The sequence below is a fragment of the Cupressus sempervirens genome, chromosome 1, assembly GCF_028749045.1.
Source record: "Cupressus sempervirens isolate cs-2001-9-10 chromosome 1, ASM2874904v1, whole genome shotgun sequence".
Taxonomy (NCBI): domain Eukaryota; kingdom Viridiplantae; phylum Streptophyta; class Pinopsida; order Cupressales; family Cupressaceae; genus Cupressus; species Cupressus sempervirens.
In genome coordinates, this window is record NC_143118.1 from 747,879,962 (window position 1) to 747,890,984 (window position 11,023).

Consider the following 11,023-nt stretch of genomic DNA (forward strand, 5'->3'; position numbering starts at 1 on the left):
CTCTTCCACCTTCAAAGCTAGTTGATAGCACTTAGCTATGGTGTTAGGACTCAGCAACTGCAACTCTTCTTGTAAGTTCATCCTCAAACCATTTAGGTATCTTGCTACCTTGATACTCTCAGGTTCTGCAAATTTTGACCTTAGACTTAACTTCTGAAATTCTTCTATATAAGTACAGACATCCATATCCCTTTTTCTGAGATTCTTCCTCTTCTAATGCAACTGTACCTCATAGTCTTCAGGGAGATACGTCTCTCTTATCATTGACACCATCTTCTTCCATGAACAAATCTTCCTTTTATCCTCTTTTACCCTTTCTTCTTGCACAAAATTCCACCATGTAAGGGCTGCTCCCTTCATTCTAGATTTAGCTAATTTAACTTGCTGTGATTCTAAAACTTTCTCACATTCAAAATGATTCTCTAGAGCTTCAATCCATTCCAATACTAATTCAGCATCCATCTTTCCTGTAAACATCGATAACTCAACAGATTTTCCTCCCAAAGCCTTTAAAGCTTTAAAAAATGGCTTCTCGTTCTCAGATATTTCATCTTCTTCACTGTCGGGTACGTCTTCCTTTTCTTCCATTTCTTCTTTTATTTCTTTCTTCTCAACTACATTCTGCATATATTCCAACTTACTGGCTAATTCTGCCACTATCCCCTTCAACTCTCTATTCTCTTTCTAGAGAAGTTCTTCTTGCTCCTTGACTTTCTTCACTAACTCTGCATTGGTCACCATCTTGTTTGACCCTATTGAAGAATCTTGATCAGGGGCGTTCAACATATAACTTCACAACCTGCAACTCTCAAGCTCTAATACCAAAAATGATGTAGAGCCACACCTTGGAAAACCCAAGAGGAATCAGTCACTCAACTAAGTTTCTTCAAGGGGCATCTACAACCTTCAATATCACACACTAAAATCAGATTCAATAAACAAAACTTTGAAAATAAAATCCTCCAAAATATCTTCTTGCTGCCTTCGGATAGACTCGCACTCGGACATGAATAACTTTCGAACCAGAAAAGATTTACTCAATCCAACCATTGATATTTGGCATAACTAGGTTTCAAACAACATATAAAAATTTGAGAGAAATCCAACAGTTCAAACCCGAGATATTGACCCCACATCAGAGTGCAAATTTCTGCAGTTGTTATTCCCTAAACTGATTGCCATGAGAAATATATGAAGCATAACAATAGAACCATAATCTTGAAAAAAAAAAATGCAAGAGACCAAAGGAGACATAAAACTTCCCATTCCTCCCCAAGTTTGAATCATTTTTTACATAAAATATTGGCTTTTTTTAATAACCAAAGTCTAACTGGCCTTGTTGTCCAGTAGTAATAAAAACATTTTCTTTTCCATCTAAGAATAGGAATCTGAAAGACGTTTTACCATCAATACCATGGAGCAATCATGGATATTCTTGTAACTGCTAAGAATAGGAATCATCAATACCATGCAACAATCATGGATATTCTTGTAACTGCTAAGAATAGGAATCTGAAAGATGTTTTACCATCAATACCATGCAACAATCATGGATATTCTTGTAACTGCTAAGAATAGGAATCTAAAAGATGTTTTACCATCAATACCATGCAGCAATCATGGGTATTCTTGTAACTGCCTATTATCTATCACCAGTATTTGATGGAATTCTCTTTAATTATTTAGCACAACTACGAATTAAAACAACTATTCTAATTTTAAAATCTACACACTTGGTCCTAGGTGGCTATATCTGGAGAGCTCATCGAATTGCTACTCCAGGTATGCCACCACATCTAGGACATTATTGAAAACATTTAAATTTAAAATACACACAAAATGTAAAACATTACTTATCATATTTTTCGCTCTGCTACTACAACAATAATGAAGATCACTTTTAAAAGAGGGCTTTATGCAATTGAAAAACTTATACATTGTTTATTGACTCCTTCCCAACAAATGGATATTGAACAATTTCTCACAACAAAAGGTAAATATGACTAGTCACAAATTAGCATTTATTTAAAATATGGAAAGAAAGTTATTATGAGACAATTACAATATACTAACATGCACAAAATGGAATTTGCAAGTATCCTAAATAGCTATAAAGACATATCAAGCTATAAATAATGGCAGTTACAAAAGATACTAGTCAATATAAAATAAAGTGTGTAAACAAACAATGTATATGCATGAATCATATATCCAAGTACATTTTGTGTGTCATATATGTATAATGAAATAATGTATATGCATTGATATGCTATAAGACATACTTTTGTTCTATCAAATTGTATAACATGATTGAGTAGATGCTTTGCTAATGTAAACTATTATTGAAATACAATGAAAAAGTGCACAACATGCTTTATCCTATTGCATATCCAATGTATAAAACACTATCTAAATTGTTATTTATCATATGCAAAAACTATACTTAGGCAGGAACTTTGACGCTTTGCATCCTTGTTTAAAAGTTAACGTTAAGATTGGTAGTGGTTTTGTGCTTTTTACATTTTCAATGAAGTACTTGATTTGTATGGAATTTGGGTAAAGAAGATTTTTAGTTTTTTAGTTTTTTGTTTGGGGTATTAATCAATTGGCTTTAATTTAAAATAATATTATTTTATTTAAAATAATTTATAATTTTACATAAATTTGTAGGGCATTAAAAGACAAGTGTCACATAGTGACTAGTACTTGTTGTAATAATAATAAATAAATTAATTAAAAATAACATTAATAATTATAATTATTTCACATAATAATACATCAAAATTAAATAGTAATAAATTTTAAAAAATAATTTAAAGTGATAATTATTGTAATCAAGCAATTAGAAACAATGACTAATCTATAATAAAATATAAGTTATCTTATTTTTGGTTGATTGGGATGTTTTTATTGGAAAGATAATGAGTTTAATCTAAAATATTTTTAAAAAGTTATAAAAATTACAATAAAAACATCATAAATATTTGATAAACTTGAGGAAGTATAAAGAAATCATAATAATCATGGCATTTTCTAAGTTATTTAAAAATGTTTAAGACTTAGCATTTCTTATTTACATTTTATTTTGTTATTCTTTTAATCAAAAAAATTATCCAATAAAATTTAGGGATATGATAACTTATAACTTTATTCTTATGTTTAAAATTAATTGTACTATTTTGACAAAATTAGTATCTTTTACAAACTTAACAAGTAAATCATTATGTAATAGTTAATTTTCATTAAAATAGATTGTTTATGTTTTTGAAATAAAAAGTGACCAAAATAAGGGGGTTGGCCCTTACAACCAAAAAGTTGTCAACCAACACACTACTAGCAAAACAAGCAAATAGCAGCCATATACAATAGAGAACTACAACTATTAACCAAAAACACAACTAATAGAGAAACAACTAACTAAAACAAAAATTATAGTACTAAGCAAACTATGATTGTTCAAGACATGGATTGTTGGCACAAACAAAACCAACCCAGTCCAAAAATATGACACTATCATTTACATCTATCAACATAATATCTATACTAAATCTAAAGACTATAGTACCAAACATACTATTAAAGTTCAATATTTTAAAACTATTGGCATAAATAAGCCAAGCCAAGTCTATGAATAAGTTGTAAACCAATAAACCAAGTAGCATCAGAAACCAATAAACAACCAGGGCTAAAAAAACCCCTAGGAACCACCGCATTATTTTTCATCTTTATCTTTTCCCTTCCTAGCCAGAAGCAATCTAGCCTAATCCTTAGCAAGGAACTTATATAGGAGCTTGTTCTTCTCCATGTCCAACCCCATCTTGTACTTCTTCTGTGCCAATAATTGAAGGGTGGTAGCAGTAGCATGGGTAACCTTCAAGGAAAATTTAGAGGATTAAAACCCATCCTTTAAAGATTTGACCCTTCTCTTTATCTGTGCATTCCTCGCATTCTGCTACTCCTTCTCCATATTTCCTTTCTCAACATTCTTATGTGCCTCCTTAGTCTCTGCCAATAGCTAGTTTTCATCCTACAAAACCTAGGGGTTAGTAAAAACATTAGTTTTTTCCTTAGCCAGGGAAGAAATGATAATGGGGGAGGTATCCACTTTAGTGTTGTCTTCACAGAAGGTAATAGGCTGCAAGGTAAAGCTAGCTATCACATGCATCATCTCAGTGGTATTGACATTACTAGCAGACACCCAGGTTTTATCAATAGAATTTTCACTTTTTTCTTTCTCCTCATTCCCCTTTTCTCTCTTTGAGTCATAAAGTTTCTCCTCCTCTAGTTCTCTTTCATTATTTTCAAAATTCTCCTCTTCTACCTCCTCAACCCTAAATCTATTAGCCTTTTTTTGTATCTTGCTTGTGTTTTGGCTAACCTTCCTCACCTTCTCCTACCATTTCCTCCCTCCTCCTTTGACTCCCCAATGACCACCTCAACTAGATTTGCAATTTCAATTTTTTTACTACCCTTTTGTTCAACTATTGGATCTGGGTTTTTCTTTTCCTTATTATCCCTACTAGGGGAAGGGTGTGGCATGTGGATTTCGGTTCCAATACTAGTACTTGGAGGGGAATTTTGATGGTGACATTGATTGTCAACAAAAACCACCCTAGGGGGATAGAGGGCAAGATGAAACTAGTAAAGTCTAAGATCAGACCTTGGTGAATGATAGTGAACTTATTACCCTTGCTTCTTTTCTCCATAACATTACTTTTCATGTCCTCAAGATAGAGTAAAAGAAAGAATGGGATAGAAATAAAATCTCTATTTCTAAAATGGTTCAATATAGGGAAGTGATAATAATAATAAACTCCAAACCTACCTTCAAGCGTCAAGAATTTCATGATCACCAGGAAAACATCATCCCAAGGAGTTGGTAGCTTATCCCTCTAGAAGCTTCCCTTGTAGCAAACATGTTCTTCATCCTCAGCAAAAAAACTATTCATGGCTTCGTTTATCATTTTTGTAACCTTCTTCCATTTTTTTCACTTTCAGGGACAACCTAGTGGCCATTGCAATAACCTCCTCATTCACTTGAAATGTGATACCATTTACGGTAACTATGTGGTCATTCCATCCATTCACAAATTGAAGAGCACAATTTTCATCATAACCAGCCATTGCCTGCATATATGGAAGAAATCCCCCTTCTTTAAATAGGAACCAGGTCACCATTCTATCCTTAAAATTTTCTTTCTTTGTTGGTTCTAGTCGATTCAAGTCTCCACCCATTTCTTCCTTGCTAACTCCTGGCCCCCCAACCTCAATAATTTGCATTTGAACCTTCTTACCCTCAAGCTCACTAATAGTGGAGATATTTTTCATCAATGGCAGCAATGTGATGTTGAAAATAACATCTCTAGGGCCTTTAATCATCCTATAAGAAATTTTTTGAGGTGCTTTGAAATCCCATCCCTTTTCATTATGGGATTCGTGCATACTTAGCATCATAACTTCAATGTCCCTAAATTTTTTGATAGTATCTATAATGATATTATTTGTACTTCCAAAAAGAAAATATTTAAACTTTTGCATTATGTCACCATAATTGTGAAGTAACTCGTACCTCAAATTGCATCTATTTATTATCCAACCTGTACTATAGTGTTTTGTCATCTTTCTTTTACATTTCTTATTAAAATTGGCAAGCTTCACCTTCCTAAATATGATATTGCCAAATTTGGCATTGATCATAATTTCCCTATCCATGCTTAGTTTTTGTTCCCCCCCTAACTTCCTTGCAAATCAGTGTCCTAATTTCCTCCTTTGGGATATCCATGCTTCTCCAACACATCATTTCCTTCAAATCAAACCCCATGGTAGTAGCAACATCCACCACCATATTACATTCTCTGTATATGTGTTGTAATTGGACTTTTTCCATCCCATTTAGGATATGTCTAATATCCATGATACTATTTTGGATATTCCAACCTAGCTAAGAGATTTCACTAGTACATTTGACCCCATTTTTTGACCAATATTGGTCAAAATTTTGACCCAAGTTGGTCAAAATTTGGACCAACCAATTGGTTAAAGTTTTTCCCATCAAAATTTTGACCATCTTACTGGTTGGTCAAAATTTTCCCCAATACATTGGTCAGAAATATCACATAGTCCTAGCGCAGTCTACACCAAGCATTCATTGAATTTTCAACCAATGCTTGGTTGAGAACTATAGAAAGTGGTAGAAAATATTGACCAATACTTGGTAGAAATTTTTTATGTGTTGGTCAAAATTTTGACCAATGCCTGGTAGAAAACTTCTAGGTATTGGTCAAAATTTTGACCAATGCATGGTAGAAAACTTTTGGGTATTGTTCAAAATTTTGACCAATGTTTGGTAGAAAATTTTTAGGTATTGTTCACAATTTTGACCAATGCTCGGTCAAAAACTGGCAGCCATTGGTCAAAATTTTGACCAATGCCTAGTAGAAAACTTTTAGGTTTTGGTCAAAATTTTGACCAATTCCTAGTAGAAAACTTATAGGTATTGGTCAAAATTCAATACCTGGTGGTTTTCTACCAAGCATTGGTCAAAATTTTGACCAATGTTTGGTCAATATTTTTTTGAGGCATTCTATAAAACAATTCACATGCCTTGCCTATGGTTTGACATTTTGCATGCATCCTACACTCTCATCCTAATGATGGATTACAAAGAGTGATCTAAAATGATGATGCTAAAAAACACACACAATCAAATCCAAAACGAACTTGCATTACAAATAGATTATGAAAATATGATATTTTTAATTTTGCATGCATTTCTACTAGGACAATGAAAATTATATATCTTTAAGTTGTGAATGTCTTGTAGTGCAAGTTCATTTTGGATTTGATTGTGTGTGTTTTTTAGCATCATCATTTCAGATCACTCTCTGTAATCCATCATCAGGATGAGCCAGTGCACAATGCATGCAAAATGTCAAATCATAGGCAAGGCATGTGAATTGTTTTATAGAATGCCTCAAAGAAGCTAAGAATATTGAAATAATTACAAGGGGCTATTCTGTTGCTCTAAATATTATAGGCATTTTTGTCTTCCAATCATAAGGATATTATGTTTGTATGCTTCTTCCATGATAAGACATGAGTGTTCATCTAAGATCTTGACAATTGTCATATTTAAGTCATGGGCCCCTCCTCGACTTTCATGTTTTTGGGTAGGTATAAGTACCTTCCTAAGTACCAAGGCATGTTGGACATTTTTGGTTATAATTTTTTTCATTAACAATATAATTTTATCACTCTTAGCTATATTCAAGATACTTAGGTACTACTAGGAACATCATTTATAACTACAGACTGCCTATATACCCTATATCTCTGATTCATTTTCACAACAAATGCCAACTCATATTTAGTGCACATGTTTAAAAGCTTCTAGATGTTTTGATTAAAAGGAAAACACATGTTGAAATAGATTTTTATCTTGGGTTTATTTTCTACCCAGTTAGTAGATTTTAGAGAGGGGGAGAAAAAGAGAGAGTTTGGCAAATTAATAAATTGCATGAATGCAACAATATAGGAAGGAGATACCAGAAATCAAAGAATAAACCTAGATCTATATACATGTTATGTGTTTTTAGACTAGCAAGAAACACTCTATACATATCTAGGGATGGTCAAAAAATGATTATTGCAAATCAATACTAATTTACAATAATCCTCCAAGAGGAAGGCTACAAGTACATAGTTCAATTGAATTCCTAGACAAATAGTTCAATTGAATGGTCTATAGATACCATCAAGATCAGCATTTTGAATAATCCATGGATGTTGTAAAAGCTTGTGTAAAGGTAGCCTCTTTGAGGAATCTTTCTATAGTAATTGTGTAACCATGATAACTAAAAATTTATATAAGTAGTGAGACAGACATGTCTAACAAAATTGTCTTCAAAATATCAAGGCAACATATAAAACTTGAGATATTATATCTTTAGCTACAGCCAAAACAAGTGTCTTTAAAGGAAATTTCAAATCCACTTTCACGATCCTGCATAAAAAAGCTAGCCATGGTCAAATCCATGGTTCAAATAAGAAAATATAAGAACCCTGCAAGTATAAGGCCTAAAACAAAAAATATATATATATATATATATATATATATACTAAGAACTAAAACATAGTATGGCTTCTCAGACCTTTTGTAAGTGTCTGAATCTTCCTTTGCTTCAAAAGGAGGAACCCCATAAAGAAACTCATAACACAAGATCCCCAAACTCCATATGTCTACCCTAGAATCATGCTCCCCATTTTCCACTAGAATAGAAATTTTCAAATATGTAAATAATCTAGAAGGACGAAATGAAGAGAAAATTCAATATTACACACTAACATACCCATTTCACGAGGTAAGTAATCCAATGTTCCACACATTGTTCACCTTCTATCAAAAGTGTGCACAGACCAACGAAAAATTGGCAATTTTCAGCTCACCCTAACAAGTGAATTTGTTAATAATGTAATGATAAAAAATAAATCCTTGCAAGTTTAAATTGAGTATCATTAGAAATATATTCATCCTTGACACTTACCTGTATGCCAATTAACAAGTTCTCTAGATTGATATCTCAGTGTATGACATGTTTTTCATGGCAATATATAAAAGCTTTTGCAAAAGACACAATGTGCTGTACAAAAAAGGAGTCAATAGTTTCTAGACTAAAAAAAGAAAAGTAGATTATAAGCCATTTCCAATTGTACTTATAGTAGTTTACCACCTTTCAATGAAGCATTTACAACATTGGAGCTCTTTGTAGAGCTCACCTTTTGCAGCATATTCAAGAATAAGATAGACCCTACTCTGAATAAATTGATGAATCAAAGAATCAATTAAAGAAATACTAGGGAAGGCTTCGATGAAAAGTAAATTTCATCCAAAAGATTAGAAAATTGCAGGATATGCACCTAATCATAAAAGTATCCAAACAATCGAAGTATATTTGGATGGCGGAGATGACTCTAAATTTCAATCTCCCTATGGAATTGGTGCTCTACTTGTGACTGCTAGAGTTGGTTCTTGAATAGAACTTTTAAAGCCACAAAAAAATTTCTTTGTTCACACAAGTGAAAATAGTTGGTGAACCATTAAGTGATAGTCCTTCATTAAAAAAAATTATGCCATTCTGGAAACAAAATTCTAGAAACATAGGTATGGATTTCCAAACCCATGTTGAAATTCCATACCCATGTTGAAATTCATGTTGAAATTCAAAATTATGGAAACATAGGTATGGAATTCTAGAACCATGTTGAAATTCCATACCCATGTCGAAATTCATGCTATGGAATTCTAGACCCATGTTGAAATTTCATACCCATGTTGAAATTCATGTTGAAAGTCAAAATTCTGGAAACATAGGCATAGTTTTGGACATTAAAATAGTTGTTTAAGAAGCTATCTAGACCATGCTATAAAAGTTTTGATGAATTCTCATAGGGAATTAATTCTATATTGAGTACAAAATATAGCAAACCTTACAACTGGTCGAGTATGTCTATAGACTGTCATTCATTGCAAAGTTTAAGATTCACAATCTCCTTAAGAACTTAGGAGGAAATGCACAATGAATGTTGTCAAGGTTTAATTATGTAGGCATAAGAACCACCTCTTTCAACATTAAAAGAACAAGTGGATAGTTCTATTCTTATAGACAAGGTTTTAGCTCTATCTTGAGATAAAGATACAGGAGATATTTGCCCAATATCTGCTGTCAATACTAGAATAGTTTTAAAAAGAGACTTCCTTTTAGTAGTTTCAATTTGATGATTAAAATTGGCTTAATCATAAAATTCCATATTAAGATGATTAAAGCATTAAGATTTTGTCTACGATCCAAAATGTTGTACATTAGTACAACATATAAATTTAATATTTTTTTATTCAAAGTGTGGACACAAATAAATGATAGATTGTGGCTCTTTCACTAGTTTTTGTAATGAATTTTTAAAAAAATCAATGATTAATCTTCATATTTATTCTTACATCCATCTACAATTCTAGAAAATATTCTGATGTTTAAAACCAATTTGCCTATCTCCAAAGCTTAGAGAAACACTATTAAAATCTGTGGTAGACTTGAAAAGACCTAAGCTGATCTAGTAGCCAAAGTTTTGCTATCTTAATTCAAAAACTTGCAAAAGCTTCTAAATGTTTTCCTCTTTTGGTCAAACTTGTTTGAGACTCTGTTAATCTTGGACTCACCTTGGTTTAATAGATCAAAACATTATTAAAAATAAAAGTCCCAAACACAAAAAAATTACAACACTCATCTTCATCATCAATGGTTATTTATTCAATAACAACTTCTTTAAATTCTCTGTAGATTGTTTGAACTATGAATGATGTCAAATATATTGTATCACAAGTAGTTCTCCAGTTGAGTATCTCCTAAGTGCAACATAGTAACTGGTCCATTGAAATTTAAAATTTTGCAACTTGCTACAGATTTTTGAGAAGATTTGAATTCTTTATTCATATTACTGATATTATATTGAATTGGAAAATTATAAAAATCCAAATTATCTTGAAATATAGTTTTAAACTTGTCGTGTTGAAGCCTAAAGGGACCAAGTCAATGTAAATCCTTGATCTATGAATGATGTCAAATTCATTGTATCAAAAACAGTTCTTGAATTATCTCCTAAGTGTTGTCCATTGAAAAATAAAAATTTGCAACTTGCTCTAGATTGTCAAGAAGAATTGCATTTTTTATTCATATTACTGATATAATTTTGAATTGAAAATTATGAAAAAACAATTTATCTTTAAATATAGTTTTTAACTTGTCATGCCAAAGCCTAAAGTGACCAAGTCGGTGTCAATCCCAAAACTAGGCTCCTAATCATTTATTAACTAACTTCAAACTAATCATGTTTTTTTATGTTGTCCCATTGCTTATGAACTTCCTCTTAAATTGGAAAAGCCTCATGCTTTCTATTTTATTGATTTTGTGTATCACTTATAGAACTCATATGACACCCCAAACTTGAACCAATGGCAGAAAAATGTGAT

The 11,023-nt window shown here is 32.0% G+C and overlaps 1 pseudogene; it reads right to left on the reverse strand.

Annotated features, from left to right (window-relative positions):
* Positions 1–7,728: 7,728 nt before the first annotated feature.
* Positions 7,729–9,063, reverse strand: LOC149580061 (serine/threonine-protein kinase Aurora-1-like; annotated as a pseudogene).
* Positions 9,064–11,023: the final 1,960 nt, after the last annotated feature.